At 39.4% G+C, this 19,594-nt stretch overlaps 1 non-coding gene across 1 annotated transcript; it reads right to left on the reverse strand.

Annotated features, from left to right (window-relative positions):
* Positions 1 to 15,356: 15,356 nt before the first annotated feature.
* LOC112752326 (small nucleolar RNA R71) lies at positions 15,357 to 15,464 on the reverse strand. The gene has a single exon (XR_003176768.1). It is a non-coding gene; the product is annotated as a small nucleolar RNA R71 (small nucleolar RNA).
* Between the last annotated feature and the right edge of the window lie 4,130 nt (positions 15,465 to 19,594).

Consider the following 19,594-nt stretch of genomic DNA (forward strand, 5'->3'; position numbering starts at 1 on the left):
TGCATTCTTAAAGATATTGGGTGCAAGTAAAATTCAAGATGATAATCATGATATCATAGCAACATGTTACAAATCAAATATCAAATTATGCTTATTCACAAGGAGTAATCACACATGCATACAAAGAAAATAAAAGACAATCATGCAATTTTAAAGTGCCAGAAATAAGTAAGAGGAAAAAGGAACTTTACCACCTTGTAGTTCATCTTCATTGTTGTTGCCCTTTTCCTCCTATTCTTCCCCTTCCCACACCAAACTTAGAATGATTGCTTATCCTCAAGCAACAAGTAAAACAGTGGTGATGGGGTTTATGATGGATTATGAATGTCTTAGAATAAAGTGTGAGTATGCATGTGTTTCAGCAAGCAAGATTAAGGATCACAATAAAGGCACAAGAACTAAAAATAGAAACATTATGATGGCATTAATAAGTGGTGTTGGCATGGTACTTTGCATGAAAGTTAAGTGGCAACACCAAACTTAGTGTGACACTGTCATTTTAGAATGATACAAATACCTAGTGAAGATTGAAAATCATTTTGTTGCATGGCAACACCAAACTTAGAATGCAATCATATGTCAAATTATTGAAAGTAAACTAAGCAAGGAAAGAAAATGTTACCTACGGTTGGGCTGCCTCCCAACAAGCGCTCTTTTAACGTCATTAGCTTGACATGTTGTTCATGAATTTCTTCCTCTTCTTCCAGTTTGTTAAGAGAAATGACCTCGAGAGGAAAGAGGAGCCAGTTAATGCCCCTTGTTTTGAGTGCCTCTCCCCAGCAAGCTTTCTTTTGTTGTTAGCTTGAGTAAACTTGCTTGTTGGGGTAGGGGTGGGATGGCTTTTGGTTGACCTTTTCATCTTCATGGATATTGTCCTTCTTTTCTTGGTCACCATCCTCTTTTTAGTGCTCATGTTGATTGCCTTCACCACCTTGATTTCAGTACTTGGGTGTTGTATGATGGTTGGAGCATCCTCTTCATCAAGAGCTTCTTGAATTGGTGGTTCAATGAACTCATCCTTTATGCAACTCTCTATTTTATTGGAGTAGTGTGGACTCCCTTGATTGACTTCCTCCCTTTCTTCTGCATGATGTTGCATTGAGCCTTTTGGGAGTGAGTTTGCATGTTCCTTTGTCACCCTTAGTAGCCTCTGTGGGTATGGAGCTTTGGGCTTATATACTCTCACAACCTCCTCCTTCTTCATATGAATCTCACTTGGTATGGCTACCTCTTTTTCTTGTTCTTCTAATTCCTCCCTTGTTCTTGACCTTTGAATGAACTCCTTTGTTTCTGGAGAGAGTGAAGTGGTCTCTCTTTGTGATCTCAGCTCTTCAATGAATTGTTCTTCAGAATAGAGTTGTGCATTCTGTCTCAATTTTTCTTCATGGTCTCTTTTTGCTATTTTCTCGTCTTCGTTTGTCTTTATCATTTCTTCAAGGAGGAGTTCTATCTTAGCGAGTCTCTCTTCTTCTCTACTTTTTTTGAGTTCTTCAATGATAAGTTCCATCATAGCAAGTCTATCTAAAGGAGGTTGGGTAGGTTGTAATGCTTGGTCGGGGTTGGCTTGTGAATGGAATTGGTTGTTTTGTGGTTGTGTATTCTGAAAGTGGTATAACTCTTGTGGGTAGTGGATTGAGTTTTGTGGATGGTGAAATGAATTGTATGGATTTGGGACAGAATTTTGTGCTGAGGTATACTCAAGTGATGAAGAATTTAGGCATGTAAAATGGTGCACGAATTGTGAATCACACTTTTATACGCTTTTTGGCATTTTTTTTACTTAGTTTTTAGTATGATTTAGTTGGTTTTTAGTATATTTTTATTAGTTTTTAATTAAAAATCATATTTCTGGACTTTACTATGAGTTTGTGTATTTTTCTGTGATTTCAGGTATTTTCTGGCTGAAATTGAGGGAGCTGAGCAAAAATCTGATTCAGGCTGAAAAAGGACTGCTGATGCTGTTGGATTCTGACCTCCCTGCACTCAAAGTGGATTTTCTGGAGCTACAAAACTCCAAATGGCGCGATCTGAATTGCGTTGGAAAGTAGACATCCAGGGCTTTCCAGCAATATATAATAGTCCATACTTTGCTCAAGGATAGATGACGTAAACTGGCGTTCAACGCCAGTTCCATGTTGTAGTCTGGCGTCTAGCGCCAGAAACACGTTACAAGTTGGAGTTCAACGCCAGAAACAGGTTACAGCTTGGCGTTGAATGCCCAAAACAGCCCAGGCACGTGAGAAGCTTTAGTCTCAGCCCCAGCACACACCAAGTGGGCCCCAGAAGTGGATTTCTGCACTATCTATCATAGTTTACTCATTTTTTGTAAACCTAGGTTACTAGTTTAGTATTTAAACAACTTATAGAGATTTATTTTGCACCTCATGACATTTTTAGATCTGAATTTTGTACTCTTTGACGGCATGAGTCTCTAAACTCCATTGTTGGGGGTGAGGAGCTCTGCAGCGTCTTGATTAATTAATGCAATTATCTCTGTTTTCCATTCAAACACGCTTGTTCCTATCTAAGATATTCATTCACACTTCACTATGAAGAAGGTGATGATCCGTGACACTCATCACCTTCCTCAATCCATGAACATGTGCCTGACAACCACCTCCGTTCTACATCAGATTGAATGAGTATCTCTTAGATTTCTTAATCAGAATCTTCGTGGTATAAGCTAGAATTGATGGCGGCATTCATGAGATTCCGGAAAGTCTAAACCTTGTCTGTGGTATTCCGAGTAGGATTCAATGATTGAATGGCTGTGACGAGCTTCAAACTCGCGACTGTTGGCCGTAGTGATAGACGCAAAAGAATCAAGGGATTCTATTCCGACATGATCGAGAACCAACAGATGATTAGCCGTGCTGTGACAGAGCATTTGGACCATTTTCACTGAGAGGACGGGAAGTAGCCATTGACAACGGTGACACCTTACATACAGCTTGCCATGGAATGAGCCTTGCGTGTGTGAAGAGGAGTACAAGAGAAAAACTGAAATAAAGAAGACAAAGCATCTCCAAAACCCCAACATATTCCCCATCATTGCACAATAAGTATTTATATTTATGCCCTTTGACTCTTTACAATTGAAGTTGAAAAACACTGTTGTTGGCCTCCTGACTTAGAATAATAAGATAACCATAGCTAGCTTCAAACCAACAATCTCCGTGGGATTCGACCCTTACTCATGTAAGGTATTACTTGGACGACCCAGTGCACTTGCTGGTTAGTGGTACTAGTTGTGAAAAGTGTGATTCACAATTCGTGCACCAAGTTTTTGGCGCCGTTGCTGGGGATTGTTTAAGTTTGAACAACTGACGGTGAATCTTGTTGATTAGATTAGGAAAAATTTTTCTTTTTGGTTTAGAGTCTTCTAATATTGTTTTTGGTTAAAATTTTAGAATCCTTATTTTTTTCTTTCAAAAAAATTTTTTTGAAAATTATATATTTATAATTGAATTTTTTTCTTGTTTGATCTTTAGTTTTTCTTGTTTTGTGATTTTTCTTGTTTTTCTTGTGCCTTTTCAAAATATTAGTTTTCAAAAAAATAATTTTTTCATTCTTAGTTATTTAAAAATACTTCTTCAAAACAAGTGTTACATTTATAACTCAGTTGGCTAGAGCGTTAGTCTGTGTTCTTGGCAATTGGGTCAGAATCTTTTATATTCTTTTCAAAATATTCTTTTTCAAAAATAGTTTTTCTATCAAATCTTGTGCCAAACTTTAAGTTTGGTGTTTTCTTGTTGATTTTTCTTTGTTTTTCGAAAATTTTATTTTGGTTTTCTAAAAATTTTAAGTTTGGTGTTCTTTCTTCATGTTCTTGTGTTCTTGTGAGTCCTCAAAGTGTTCTTGAGTTTTCCTTGTGTCTTGATCTTAAAATTTTTAAGTTTGGTGTTCCTTGGTGTTTTCCCTCCAAAATTTTCGAAAACAAGGAGCATTAGATCTAAAAATTTTAAATCTTGTGCTATCTTATTGTTTTTCTCTTTCCTCTTTAAATTCAAAAATATCTTTTCTCTCTATTTTAAAACAAATTTTCGAAATTTATTTTTAAAATTCAGATTTTTATTTCAAAATTTAAAATCTTTTTCAAATCATATCTTTTTCAAAACTCCCTAACCATTTTTTTCTTTTCTCTCTCTCCATTTTTCGAAAATCTTCACCCATTTTTATTTATTTTATTTTAATTTATTTTATTTTCGAAATAAATAATAATTAAATAAATAAAAATAAATTTTTTATTTTACATCATCTCCCTTTCTCCATCATGGATCTAAGTGGAAATGAACAGTCCAGAAGGACTCTGGGGTCATATGCTAACCCCTCTACTGCTTCATATGGGAGTAGTATCTGCATACCCTCCATTGGAGTTAGTAGCTTTGAGTTGAATCCTCAACTCATTATCATGGTGCAGCAAAGCTTTTACAAATTGTTGACACAATACATGATAAGGAAGTGGATCAGGATGTCTACAGATTATTACTGTTTCCATTTGCTGTAAAAAACCAAGCCAAGAGGTGGTTAAATAACCAACCTAAGGCTAGCATAAAGACATGGAAACAGCTGACAGAGAAATTCCTGAATCAATACTTTCCTCCAAAACGGATGACACAGCTAAGGCTGGACATCCAAGGCTTCAAACAAGGAGATAATGAATCTCTTTATGATGCTTGGGAGAGATACAGAGAGATGCTAAGAAAATGTCCCTCTGAAATGTTTTCAGAGTGGGTTCAGTTAGACATCTTCTAATATGGGCTTGCAGAAAGAGCTCAGATGTCTCTAGACTACTCAGCTGGTGGATCTATCCACATGAGAAAGACAATTGAAGAAGCCCAAGAGCTCATTGATACAATTGCCAGAAATCAGCATCTGTACTTAAGCAGTGACCCTTCCATGAAAGAAGAGGCTAAAACAGTGACTACTGAACTCAGTCCTGCTGAACAAGCTACTGAATTCAATTAGCAATTGGATTTTCTAACAAAACAGTTAGCCAAATTCAAGGAGAGACTACAAGAGACAAGGATGGCTAATATAAATATGGAAGAACAATTAAAGCAAACAAAGCAGCAGCTGTCAAAACAAATAACAGAAGAATGCCAAGTAGTTCAATTAAGAAGTGGAAAAATATTAAATACCCCACCTCAAGGTAGCATGAATCCAAGAAATGAGCAAACTACCCAAATTCCATCTGAGGATAGTAATAGCCCAGGGAAAATTAATTCTGGCGCTAAAACGCCAAAAATTGGGTGGAAGGCTGGCGCTGAACGCCCAAACCATGCTCAGGACTGGCGTTCAATGCCAGAAACAAGCAAGGAACTGGCGTTGAACGCCCAAAGGAAGCACAGTTCTGGCGTTCAGATGCCAGGAACAGATGAGGAGTTGGCGTCTAACGCCACTCCAGCTTCCAACCCTGGCTTTCAAATGCCAGTGAGGGATCAGACACCTGCAAGTGCTAATAATAAATCCCTCAAGAAGGCTTCTCAACCTACCTCTGTAGGAAATAAACCTGCAGCAACTAAGGTTGAGGAATACAAAGCCAAGATGCCTTATCCTCAAAAACTCCACAAAGAGGAGCAGGATAAGCAATTTGCCCGCTTTGCAGACTATCTCAAGACTCTTGAAATAAAGATTCTGTTTGCAGAGGCACTTGAGAAAATACCCTCTTATGCCAAGTTCATGAAAGATATCTTGAGTCATAAGAAGGATTGGAGAGAAACTGAAAGGGTTCTCCTCACTGAAGAATGCAGTGCAGTCATTCTGAAAAGCTTCCCAGAAAAGCTTAAAGATCCCGGGAGCTTTATGATACCATGCATATTAGAGGGTAACTGCACCAAGACAACTCTATGTGATCTTGGGGCAAGCATCAACCTAATCCCTGCATCCACTATCAGAAAGCTTGGCTTGACTGAAGAGGTCAACCCAACCCGGATCTGTCTTCAACTTGCTGATGGCTCCATTAAATACCCATCAGGCATAATTGAGGACATGATTGTTAAGGTTGGGCCATTTGCCTTCCCTACTGACTTTGTAGTGCTGGAAATGGAGGAGCACAAGAGTGCAACTCTCATTCTAGGAAGACCATTCCTAGCAACTGGACGAACCCTCATTGACGTCCAAAAAGGGGAGATAACCCTGAGAGTCAATGAGGATGAGTTTAAGTTGAATGTTGTCAAAGCTATGCAACATCCAGACACATCAGACGACTGCCTGGGCATTGATATTATTGACTCCCTGGTGGAAGAGGTCCATATGACTAAGAGTCTCGAATCAGAGCTAGAGGACATTTTTAAAGATGTTTAGCCTGATCTGGAGGAACCAGAGGAAATAAAAGAACCTCTGAAAACTCCTCAGGAAGAGGAGAAACCTCCTAAACCCGATCTCAAACCACTACCACCATCCCTGAAATATGCATTTCTGGGAGAAGGTGACACTTTTCCTGTAATCATAAGCTCTGCTTTAGGGCCACAGGAAGAGAAAGCAATAATTCAGGTGCTAAGGACACACAAGACAGCTCTTGGGTGGTCCATAAGTGATCTTAAGGGCATTAGCCCAGCCAGATGCATGCACAAGATCCTATTGGAGGATGATGCTAAGCCAGTGGTTCAACGACAGAGGCGGCTAAATCCCGCCATGAAGGAGGTGATGCAGAAAGAGGTCACTAAGTTACTAGAGGCTGGGATTATCTATCCTATTTCTGATAGCCCCTGGGTGAGCCCTGTCCATGTTGTCCCTAAGAAGGGAGGAATGGCAGTGGTTCATAATGAAAAGAATGAACTGGTTCCTACAAGAACAGTTACAGGGTGGCGTATGTGTATTGACTACAGAAGGCTCAATACAGCCACCAGGAAGGATCATTTTCCTTTACCATTCATAGATCAGATGCTAGAGAGACTAGCAGGTCATGAATATTACTGCTTTTTGGATGGCTATTCAGGTTACAACCAAATTGCAGTAGATCCTCAGGACCAAGAGAAAACAACATTCACATGTCCTTCTGGAGTGTTTGCCTACAGAAGGATGCCTTTTGGTCTGTGTAACGCACCTGCAACCTTTCAAAGGTGCATGCTCTCTATCTTCTCTGATATGGTAGAGAAGTTTCTGGAAGTCTTCATGGATAACTTTTCAGTATTTGGAGACTCATTCGGCTCCTGCCTTAACCATTTAGCACTTGTTCTGAAAAGATGCCAAGAGACCAACCTAGTTTTAAACTGGAAAAAATGTCACTTTATGGTGACTGAAGGGATTGTCCTTGGGCATAAAATTTCAAACAAGAGAATAGAGGTGGATCAAGCTAAAGTTGAAGTAATTGAAAAATTACCACCACCTGCCAATGTTAAGGCAATCAGAAGCTTTCTGGGGCATGCAGGATTCTATAGGAGGTCTATAAAGGATTTTTCAAAAATTGCAAAATCTCTGAGCAATCTGCTAGCTGCTGACATGCCATTTGTGTTTGACACAAAGTGTCTGCAGGCATTTGAGACCTTGAAAGCTAAGCTGGTCACAGCACCAGTTATTTCTGCACCAGACTGGACATTACCATTCGAACTAATGTGTGATGCCAGTGACCATACCATTGGTGCAGTATTGGGACAGAGGCATAACAAGCTTCTGCATGTCATTTATTATGCTAGCAGTGTTTTAAATGATGCCCAAAAAAATTACACAACCACAGAAAAAGAATTACTTGCAGTGGTTTATGCCATTGACAAGTTTAGATCCTACTTAGTAGGATCAAAAGTGATTGTGTATACTGACCATGCTGCTCTTAAATATCTACTCACAAAGCAGGATTCAAAGCCCAGGCTCATAAGATGGGTGTTACTTCTGCAAGAGTTTGATATAGAAATAAGAGACAGAAAAGGGACAGAGAATCAAGTAGCTGATCACCTGTCCCGGATAGAACCAGTAGCAGGAGCATCCCTCCCTCCTACTGAGATCTCTGAAACCTTTCCGGATGAGTAATTGTTTGCTATTCAGGAAGCTCTGTGGTTTGAAGACATTGCAAACTATAAGACACAAGGTTCTCCTTCTGTAACCATGGAGAGGAAGCATGAAAAGCTTCTCTCACTGCAGAGTCAACCAAAGCCCCCACAGTCAAACTCTAAGTTTGGTGTTAGGAGGCCACAACCAAACTCTAAGTTTGGTGTTGGGAGGTCGCAACCTTGCTCTGATTATCTGTGAGGCTCCATGAGAGCTCACTGTCAAGCTATTGACATTAAAAAAGCGCTTGTTGGGAGGCAACCCAATGTTATTTAATTATATCTATTTATTTTCCATTGCTCTTTTATTTTTTCTTTAGGTTGATGATCATGTGAAGTCACAAAAACAAATGAAAAATCAAAAATAGAATGAAAAACAGCATGAAAAATAGCACACCCTGGAGGAAGATCATTCTGGCATTTAAACGCCAGAAACAAGCATCTGTCTGGCGTTTAACGCCAGAAACAAGCACCAAGCTGGCGTTTAACGCCAGAAACAGGCAGCAGTCTGGCGTTAAACGCCAGGATTGCACAGTAAGGGCATTTGGTACGCCTAATTAGAGCAGGGATGCTAAATCCTTGACCCCACTGGATCTGTGGACCCCACAGGATCTCCCACCTACCTTACCATTCAAATTCAAACCATTTTCCTCCCAAACCCACCCATTCACACACTTCCATCTCCTCCATCTTCTCCACTTCTTTCTTCTTTTGCTCGAGGACGAGCAAACCTTTTAAGTTTGGTGTGGTAAAAGCATTGCTTTTGTTTTTCCATAATTCAGTGGTAGAGCTATGAGGAAAGAGCAACAAAGGCAAGGAAGAGACATAGAGGAGCTCAAGAGCACCATTGGTTCTTCAAGAAGAGGAAGACGCCACCCTCATTAAGATGGACCTATTCCTTAATCTCCTTGCTCTTATTTTCCTGTTTTTCGTTTACTATGCTTCATGTTTAATTATGTTGGTGTCTTTACTATATGATCACTAGTATCTAAGTGTCTATGTCTTAAAGATATGAATGTCCTATGAATCCATCACCTTTCTTAAATGAAAATTGTTTTCTGAAAAAGAAAAAGAAGTACATGAATTTCGAATTTTAAAATAGTTTAATTATTTTGATGTGGTGGCAATACTTTTTATTTTCTGAATGAATGCTTGAACAGTGCATATGTCTTTTGAATTTGTTGCTTATAAATGTTAAAATTGTTGGCTCTTGAAAGAATGATGAAAAAGGAGAAATGTTATTTGATAATCTGAAAAATCATAAAAATGATTCTTGAAGCAAGAAAAAGCAGTGAAGAACAAAGCTTGCAGAAAAAAAATGCGAAAAAAAAGAGAGCAAGAAAAAGAAAAAGCAAGCACAAAAAGCCAAAAGCTCTTTAAACCAAAAGGCAAGAGCAAAAAGCCAATAGCCCTTAAAACCGAAAGGCAAGGGTAATAAAAAGGATCCAAGGCTTTGAGCATCAGTGGATAGGAGGGCCTAAAGGAATAAAATCCTGGCCTTAGCGGCTAAACCAAGCTGTCCCTAACCATGTGCTTGTGGCGTGAAGGTGTCAAGTGAAAACTTGAGACTGAGCGGTTAAAGTCGAGGTCTAAAGCAAAAAAAAAAAAACAGAGTGTGCTTAAGAACCCTGGACACCTCTAATTGGGGACTTTAGCAAAGCTGAGTCACAATCTAAAAAGGTTCACCCAGTTATGTGTCTGTGGCATGTATGTATCCGGTGGTAATACTGGAAAACAGAGTGCTTAAGGCCACGGCCAAGACTCATAAAGTAGCTGTGTTCAAGAATCAACATACTGAACTAGGAGAATCAATAACACTATCTGAATTCTGAGTTCCTATAGATACCAATCATTCTGAACTTCAAAGGATAAAGTGAGATGCCAAAACTGTTCAGAAGCAAAAAGCTAATAGCCCCGCTCATCTAATTAAAACTGATCTTCATAGATGTTTTTGGAATTCATTGTATATTCTCTTCTTTTTATCCTACTTTATTTTTAGTTGCTTGGGGACAAGCAACAATTTAATTTTGGTGTTGTGATGAGCGGATAATTTATACGCTTTTCGGCAATGTTTTTACTTAGTTTTTAGTATGATTTAGTTGGTTTTTAGTATATTTTTATTAGTTTTTAATTAAAAATCACATTTCTGGACTTTACTATAAGTTTGTATGTTTTTCTATGATTTCACGTATTTTCTGGCTGAAATTGAGGGAGCTGAGCAAAAATCTTATTCAGGCTGAAAAAGGACTGCTGATGCTGTTGGATTCTGACCTCCCTGCACTCAAAGTAGATTTTCTCGAGCTACAGAACTCCAAATGGTGCGCTCTCAATTGCGTTGGAAATTAGACATCCAGGGCTTTCCAGCAATATATAATAGTTTATACTTTGCTCAAGGATAGAGGATGTAAACCGGCGTTCAACGCCAGTTTCATGTTGCAGTCTGGCGTCCAGCGCCAGAAACACGTTACAAGTTGGAGTTCAATGCCAGAAACAGGTTACAGCCTGGCGTTGAACGCCCAAAACAGCCCAGGCACGTGAGAAGCTTTAGTCTCAGCCCCAACACACACCAAGTGGGCCCCGGAAGTGGATTTCTGCACTATCTATCATAGTTTACTCATTTTTTGTAAACCTAGGTTACTAGTTTAGTATTTAAACAACTTTTAGAGATTTATTTTGCACCTCATGACATTTTTAGATCTGAATTTTGTACTCTTTGACGACATGAGTCTCTAAACTCCATTGTTGGGGGTGAGGAGCTCTGCAGCGTCTTGATGAATTAATGCAATTATCTCTGTTTTCCATTCAAACACGCTTGTTCCTATCTAAGATGTTCATTCGCGCTTCACTATGAAGAAGGTGATGATCCGTTACACTCATCACCTTCCTCAATCCATGAACATGTGCCTGACAACCACCTCCGTTCTACATCAGATTGAATGAGTATCTCTTAGATTTCTTAATCAGAATCTTCGTGGTATAAGCTAGAATTGATGGCGGCATTCATGAGAATCTGGAAAGTCTAAACCTTGTCTGTGGTATTCCGAGTAGGATTCAATGATTGAATGGCTGTGACGAGCTTCAAACTCACGATTGTTGGGCGTAGTGACAGACGGAAAAGAATCAAGGGATTATATTCTGATATGATCGAGAACCAACAGATGATTAGCCGTGCTGTGACAGAGTATTTGGACCATTTTCACTGAGAGGACGGGAAGTAGCCATTGACAACGGTGACACCTTACATACAGCTTGCCATGGAAGGAACCTTGCGTGTGTGAAGAGGAGTACAAGAGAAAAACTGAAATAAAGAAGACAAAGCATCTCCAAAACCCTAACATATTCCCCATCATTGCACAATAAGTATTTATATTTATGCCCTTTGACTCTTTACAATTGAAGTTGAAAAACACTGTTGTTGGCCTCCTGACTAAGAATAATAAGCAAGCTATGGTCAGTTGAGAGCGCGCCATTTGGAGTTCTGTAGCTCCAGAAAATCCACTTTGAGTGCAGGGAGGTCAGAATCCAACAGCATCAGCAGTCCTTTTTCAGCCTAAATCAGATTTTTGCTCAACTCCCTCAATTTCAGCCAGAAAATACCTGAAATCACAGAAAAATACACAAACTCATAGTAAAGTCCAGAAATGTGATTTTTAATTAAAAACTAATAAAAATATACTAAAAACCAACTAAATCATACTAAAAACTAAGTAAAAATAATGCCAAAAAGCGTATAAATTATCCGCTCATCACAACACCAAAATTAAATTGTTGCTTGTCCCCAAGCAACTAAAAATAAAGTAGGATAAAAAGAAGAGAATATACAATGAATTCCAAAAACATCTATGAAGATCAGTTTTAATTAGATGAGCGGGGCTATTAGCTTTTTGCTTCTGAACAGTTTTGGCATCTCACTTTATCCTTTGAAGTTCAGAATGATTGGTACCTATAGGAACTCAGAATTCAGATAGTGTTATTGATTCTCCTAGTTCAGTATGTTGATTCTTGAACACAGCTACTTTATGAGTCTTGGCCGTGGCCCTAAGCACTCTGTTTTCCAGTATTACCACCGGATATATACATGCCACAGACACATAACTGGGTGAACCTTTTCAGATTGTGACTCAGCTTTGCTAAAGTCCCCAATTAGAGGTGTCCAGGGTTCTTAAGCACACTCTGTTTTTTTTTTTTTTTGCTTTGGACCTCGACTTTAACCGCTCAGTCTCAAGTTTTCACTTGACACCGTCACGCCACAAGCACATGGTTAGGGACAGCTTGGTTTAGCCGCTAAGGCCAGGATTTTATTCCTTTAGGCCCTCCTATCCACTGATGCTCAAAGCCTTGGATCCTTTTTATTACCCTTGCCTTTTGGTTTTAAGGGCTATTGGCTTTTTGCTCTTGCCTTTTGGTTTAAAGAGCTTTTGGCTTTTTCTGCTTGCTTTTTCTTTTTCTTTTTCTTGCTCTCTTTTTTTTCGCATTTTTTTCTGCAAGCTTTGTTCTTCACTGCTTTTTCTTGCTTCAAGAATCATTTGTATGATTTTTTAGATTATCAAATAACATTTCTCCTTTTTCATCATTCTTTCAAGAGCCAACAATTTTAACATTCATAAGCAACAAATTCAAAAGACATATGCATTGTTCAAGCATTCATTCAGAAAACAAAAAGTATTGCCACCACATCAAAATAATTAAACTATTTTAAAATTCGAAATTCATGTACTTCTTTTTCTTTTTCAGAAAACAATTTTTATTTAAGAAAGGTGATGGATTCATAGGACATTCATATCTTTAAGACATAGACACTTAGATACTAGTGATCATATAGTAAAGACACCAACATAATTAAACATGAAGCATAGTAAACGAAAAATAGGAAAATAATAACAAGGAGATTAAGGAATGGGTCCACCTTAATGAGGGTGGCGTCTTCCTCTTCTTGAAGAACCAATGGTGCTCTTGAGCTCCTATATGTCTCTTCCTTGCCTTTGTTGCACTTTCCTCATAGATCTACCACTGAATTATGGAAAAACAAAAGCAATGCTTTTACCACACCAAACTTAAAAGGTTTTCTCGTCCTCGAGCAAAAGAAGAAAGAAGTGGAGAAGATGGAGGAGATGGAAGTGTGTGAATGGGTGGGTTTGGGAGGGAAATGGTTTGAATTTGAATGGTGAGGTAGGTGGGGATTTTGTGGGGTCCACAGATCCAGTAGGGTCAAGGATTTAGCATCCCTGGTTGATAAACCACTATTTTATAGTTTATATTTTGTTTAATTGTGTGATTTTGTCATGATCCTTACCCACTTATTCATCAATTTAGCATGCATTTAGATTTCCTTCCTAAATTCAGTACATGTTTGAAAATTGCTTCCTAGAGACTTTAATTATTTAATTTTAATTCTCCTTTATTCCATTCGATGTCGTGATCTGTGTGTCAAGTGTTCCAGGCTTTATAGGGCATGAATGAGATGGAGATTGGAGAGGAAGCTATCAAAAAATGGAAGGAACACAAGAATTTAAGGAGATAACCAGCGAGAAGTGACGCGGTCGCATGGCTCACGCGACCGCGCGAAGCAGCGCAAATCGCAGTGACGCGGCCGCATGGCTTGCGCGGCCGCGCGGATTGGAAAGCGCAAGCAACGCGGTAGCGTGGACGACGCGAACGTGTGGAGAGGAAAAACCGCAAGCGACGCGTCCGCATGGACGACGCGATCGCGTGACATGTGCGATCTGCATAATCTGCAGAATTCACTGGGGGCGATTTTTGGACCTTATTTCGGCCCAGTTTTCGTCCCAGAACAGCAGACTAGAGTCAGAGAATATACAGAAACAACACACACATTCATTCAGTAGTTTTAGATCTAGTTTTTCACTCTCTTAGGTTTTTCTCTCTAGTTTTTAGAATTTTAATTTTCAATTGGTCTTAGCATTGGAACATTGAGAAGAGTTATTTCCTCATCAAGACTTCATCATTCTAGTTTGTTTTCTTAACTTGGTTTTATTCTTCCATATTCTTTGTTTTGTTCAATTTTATTATTCAGATACTTTTATGATTATTTAATGCAAGGATTATTTCTTTTTAATTCAATTTCAATTCCAATAATCATGTCTTCTTTTAATTCCCTTTTATGTGTTACGGGTTTATTATTTACAATGCGTGAGTAGTTTCATTACTTGATGGGGAATTGATTGAAAAGGAACTATTGAGTTGGAAGGATTGAAAGAAAATTTGTAATTGGGTTAATTGTTGAATTGCTATCCTGTCACCAACGTCAATCCCTTGAACTAAGTGGGTTGTAACTCGTGAACGGATCTAGTAATCCAACTTGTTTGACTTTCCCTTACCTAGTAAAGGATAACTAAACAGAGTAACCGTTAATTATAAATCCATCTAAAAAATCATTCCATCAATGATAGAGATTCTAACTAATCAATTCCCAATCAAGGTTTTTTTTATTCATATCATTTAATTTTCCTCAGTTTACATTCCAATTTACTTACCTCAACTTCTTCGAACCTCTGATTAATAAGATAGCACCCTTCTCTGCAACTCGTTGGGAGACGACCTGGGACTTAAAACTTCCAGTAATTTTGATTTAAACTCTTTGTGACACATTTCTAAATTGATAGGCAGATTTTTGGTGAATTAAGAACTATACTTGCAACGTATCAAATTTAATAATTTTTTAATTCATCAGCTTCTGCTTCCCATCAATTTTTGGCACCGTTGCTGGGGAGTTACAATAGAGTGCTAATTTTATTAATTAGAATTTATTTATTTGCATTTTGTTTAATTTTGCTACTATGAGCTGCATGTTTCTTCCGTCAAATGACGCGTTCACTTCCTGATCCGCGCTTGCTAATATTCGATCCTGAAATTGAAAGGACTATTTCACGAATAAGGCGAGAACAGCGTAGGTTAGCCCGCTCTGAGGGCAGATTTGAAAGTGAATCTGAGAAAGAAACCAGCCCCCGTTCTACTGATTCGGTTGTTTTAGGTGCAGAAAACATGGCAGCTAGAAGAGTTACCATTTAGGAGGAAGGAGCTCCTGATTTTACAATGCAACCGTTTCAAGCGCATCATCCAGCGGTAGCTACAGATTTTGAAATAAAGACCGCACTGTTAAATTTGATGCCCAAGTTTCATGGCCTACCTGCTCAAGAGCCTATCAAGCACTTGAGAGATTTCCAGGCAGCCTGTTCTACTGTCAGACGTGACGGCACTGATGAAACTTCAATTCTGCTGAAAGCTTTTCCGTTTTCTCTTGAGGGAAAAGCAAGAAAGTGGTACTACACTCAACCTTTAGCAAATGTATCCAACTAGGATACACTCAGAAAGGAGTTTCTGGAGAAATTCTTTCCATCTGAAGTTACTGATAAACTGAGGAATGATATCTCTACGATTGTTCAGGATGACAATGAGACTCTCTTTGAATACTGGGAGCGCTTCAATAATCTTCTGGAAGCGTGCCCTCACCACATGATTGACAAGATCGTGCTACTCAGCTATATCACACAAGGTATGAGGCCCCAAGATAAGACCACATTGGAAAGTGCCAGCAATGGGTCTATGAAGAAGTACAAGACCACTGATGAAGCTTAGCAATTGATCAGTGATTTAGCTGAATCTACTCGGAACCACAGACAGAAGCAAGGCCGTTCAAAAGCCGTTGCAGAAGTATCTTCTGGCAGAGAGACTGCTGCTCTAACTCAAAGCATCTGTAAGATGACCAACCTGCTGAAGCAAATGCAGTTGAATCAACAAGCTCAACAAACTCAACCGCAGCAAAACCAACAACTAGTCCCACAAAGAATTTGCAGAATTTGTGCTGATTACAGCCATTACACTGATGAATGCCCGCAGCTCCAACAAGAAGACAACATGGTGGCATCCACTCACAACTTCTATGACCGCCCCAACCAAGGGTACAATCAAAGTGGAAATAATAACCATAGATGGCAGGACAATTCAAACCAGAATATGAGGGACAACAATAACAGGGGAGGTAGAGATAATCAGGGAAATCAGAGGTGGAATAATAACAACAACAGGCAGCAAAATCAACCTTACCGAGCACCTCACCTGAGGCAAAACCAAGGACCACCGAACAATCAGCAGCAAACCTCTCAATTTACTCATTCTTCTGTATCTTCTAATGAAGATTTATTACAAGCTTTTGAGAAAAGACAACTGGCCATGGAAAGTACCATCGTGAACAGTATTAATGCCAGTCTGAATGGTCTCACCTCTACTCTGTAAGCTTTTATGACACAGCTTGGTTCAGCACAAAATTCCAGTAACCAACCTTCAAGCACCACTGGAATCCCCTCTCAACCATTATCCAATCCAAAGGGAGGCATTAATGCCATCACCCTGAGGTCTGGAACTACACTACAGGAGAGGAATCAGGAGGAACCAAGCTCACCAGAATACGCCTCAGCTGAAGAGGTGGTGGAAATCGAAGATGTTGAAGAGGAAGAGGATATACAGGACATAGCTGAAGAAGAGATAGCTCAACCACAAGAAGAAGCACCAAAAGGTGCAGGCACCACGGAAACCACTGTTCCCATTCCATTTCCACAGCTTGCAAGGAAGCCCAGGAAGCAGCTGGAACCTGATCCTAAAATGGTAGAGATATTCAAAAAAGTCGAGGTAACTGTCCCTCTTTTTGATGTTATTCAGCAGGTACCTAAATATGCAAAGTTTCTAAAAGACTTATGTATCCATAAAGACAGGATTAATGAATTAGAAACTATTCCTTTAGGTAGTTCTATATCTGCTTTAATGGGAGGATTACCTAAAAAATGTAGTGATCCAGGTCCTTGCATAGTTAGTTGTACTATTGGTGGTGTAGTAATTTATGATTGCATGTGTGATTTAGGAGCATGTGTCAGTATAATGCCTTTGTCCATATATGATGTTTTGAGGCTCCCTCCCTTAAAAAGGTCGGCAGCTCGTTTTGTGTTAGCAGATAAAAGCATTATTACAGTGGTTGGAGTTGCTGAAGATGTTTTGGTGAACATTAAAGGGCTCACATTTCCCACTGATTTTTATATCTTGGAGATGCCCCATAATGATTCAGATAAGCCATCATCGATCCTACTTGGAAGACCATTCCTGAAGACATCAAAATTCAAATTGGATGCTTTTTCAGGAACATACTCCTTTGAAATAGATGGCCACATAGTGATCTTCAATCTGAATGGAGTCATTAACAACCCCCCAGAAGATCGTTCTATCTTCCAGTGTGATGTCATAGACGAAAGTGTGGCTGAAGTTCAAAAAGAAGAGTTTGAAGAGAGGCACACTGGACAAGGTCCGAGTGTGGGGACCCTCTTAACTGACAGTGAGGGCACTTCGCCATTTTCACGAGCTCCAGATAATCCAGAGCCTGCCCATGATCAAAAGTTAGAATTGAAACCTCTTCCTCCACATCTCAAATATGCTTATCTTGAGGATGAGCAAAAGCTTCTGGTTATTATTGCAAGAGAACTGACTTCTCAACAAGAAGAGCAGCTACTTGATGTGCTGAGGAAGCATAAGAAGGCAATTGGGTGGAGCTTGGCAGACATAGTGGGAATCAACCCTCAAGTATGCGAGCACAGAATATTTTTAGAAGAGGGAGCAAGACCTGTCCGTCAACCCCAGAGAAGATTGAATCCCACCATCTTGAAAGTTGTCAAGAAGGAGGTGACCAGACTATTGGAGGCCGGTATCATATATCCCATTTCAGACAGTGAATGGGTAAGCCCAGTACAAGTGGTGCCCAAGAAGTCTGGAGTCACTACAGTGAAGAATGAGCATGGAGAGCTCATAGCAACTAGAGTTCAGAATGCTTGGAGAGTCTGCATTGATTACAGGCGTCTCAACCAAGCTACCCGTAAGGATCACTACCCACTTCCATTCATTGATCAAATGCTGGATCGCCTGTCAGGTAAATCACATTATTGCTTTCTAGATGGTTACACAGGTTATTTCCAGATTCATATAGCTCCTGAGGATCAGGAAAAGACTACTTTTACATGTCCTTTTGGGACTTATGCTTATAAGAGAATGCCCTTTGGCTTATGCAATGCACCAGCTACTTTCCAAAGGTGCATGATGAGTCTTTTCTCTGATCTTACTGAGGACTGTATGGAAGTTTTTATGGATGATTTTAGCGTTTATGGTAATTCTTTTACCCTTTGCTTAGAGGGATTATCTAGAGTATTAGATAGATGTATTAATACAAACCTTGTATTGAATTTCAAAAAATGCCACTTTATGGTAAAACAAGGGATTGTATTAGGACATGTGGTATCTAATAATGGCATTTCTATAGACCCAGCAAAGGTGAATGTTATTTCTAGTTTACCTTACCCCTCTTCTGTGAGGGAAGTCCGTTCGTTCCTTGGCCATGCAGGTTTCTACAGGAGATTTATTAAAGACTTTAGTAAGGTGGCACTTCCCTTATCCAGATTACTGCAGAAGGACATTGAGTTTGAGTTCAGTGAAGATTGCAAACAAGCATTTGATAAGCTGAAGACTGCTCTAACTCAAGCCCCAATTGTGAGAGGACCCGACTGGAGCCAGCCGTTTGAAATCATGTGCGATGCTTCCAACCATGCAGTAGGAGCAGCACTGGCTCAGCGTGAAGGTAAGGATCCTTTTGTTATTGCCTATGCGTCTAAGACTTTAGACACTGCCCAGTCCAATTATACTACTACTGAGAAAGAACTTCTTGCTATTATTTTTGCTCTGGATAAATTCTGGGCCTATTTACTTGGTACCAAAGTAGTAGTGTATTCGGACCACGCAGCTCTAAAGTATCTATTAGCTAAAAAGGAGTCCAAACCAAGGCTTATACGTTGGATACTGCTGCTACAAGAATTTAATTTAGAAATAAAGGATAGGAGTGGTAATCAGAATTTAGTAGCAGACCACTTGAGTCGCCTTGAACATATTAAGGATGATTCTACTCCTATAGATGATAATTTTCCTTTTGATAACCTACAAGCAGTATCTGAGGTAGTCCCTTGGTATGCACCTGTTGCTAATTATTTAGTTAGCCGCACATTTCCTCCACATTTTTCTAAACATCAAAGTGACAAGCTGAAAAGTGAGTCTAAATATTATATATGGGATGACCCATATTTATGGAGATGTGGCTCTGACCAGATAATTAGACGTTGTGTGCCTCAATCAGAATTCCAGTCCATTTTAGAGGCCTGTCACTCATCTGAGAGTGGAGGACATTTTGGCCCTCAACGAACAGCTAGAAAGATCTTAGACTGTGGATTCTGGTGGCCTACTCTTTTTAGAGACGCTGCTGAGTTTTGCAAATCTTGTATCCCATGCCAAAAATTTGGTAATATATCCAGGAGGGATGAGATGCCTCAACACTATATGCTTTTCTGTGAAATTTTTGATGTATGGGGGATTGACTTCATGGGTCCATTTCCAAATTTTAGTGGATATTTTTATATATTGTTAGCTGTGGATTATGTTTCCAAATGGGTGGAAGCAATCCCTACCCGCACTGACGATGCTAACAGTGTTGTTTCCTTTGTGAGAAACCACATTATATGCCGTTTTGGATCACCACGAGCGATTGTGAGCGATCAAGGCACCCATTT

This window comes from Arachis hypogaea, chromosome 15 (assembly GCF_003086295.3).
Source record: "Arachis hypogaea cultivar Tifrunner chromosome 15, arahy.Tifrunner.gnm2.J5K5, whole genome shotgun sequence".
NCBI lineage: Eukaryota > Viridiplantae > Streptophyta > Magnoliopsida > Fabales > Fabaceae > Arachis > Arachis hypogaea.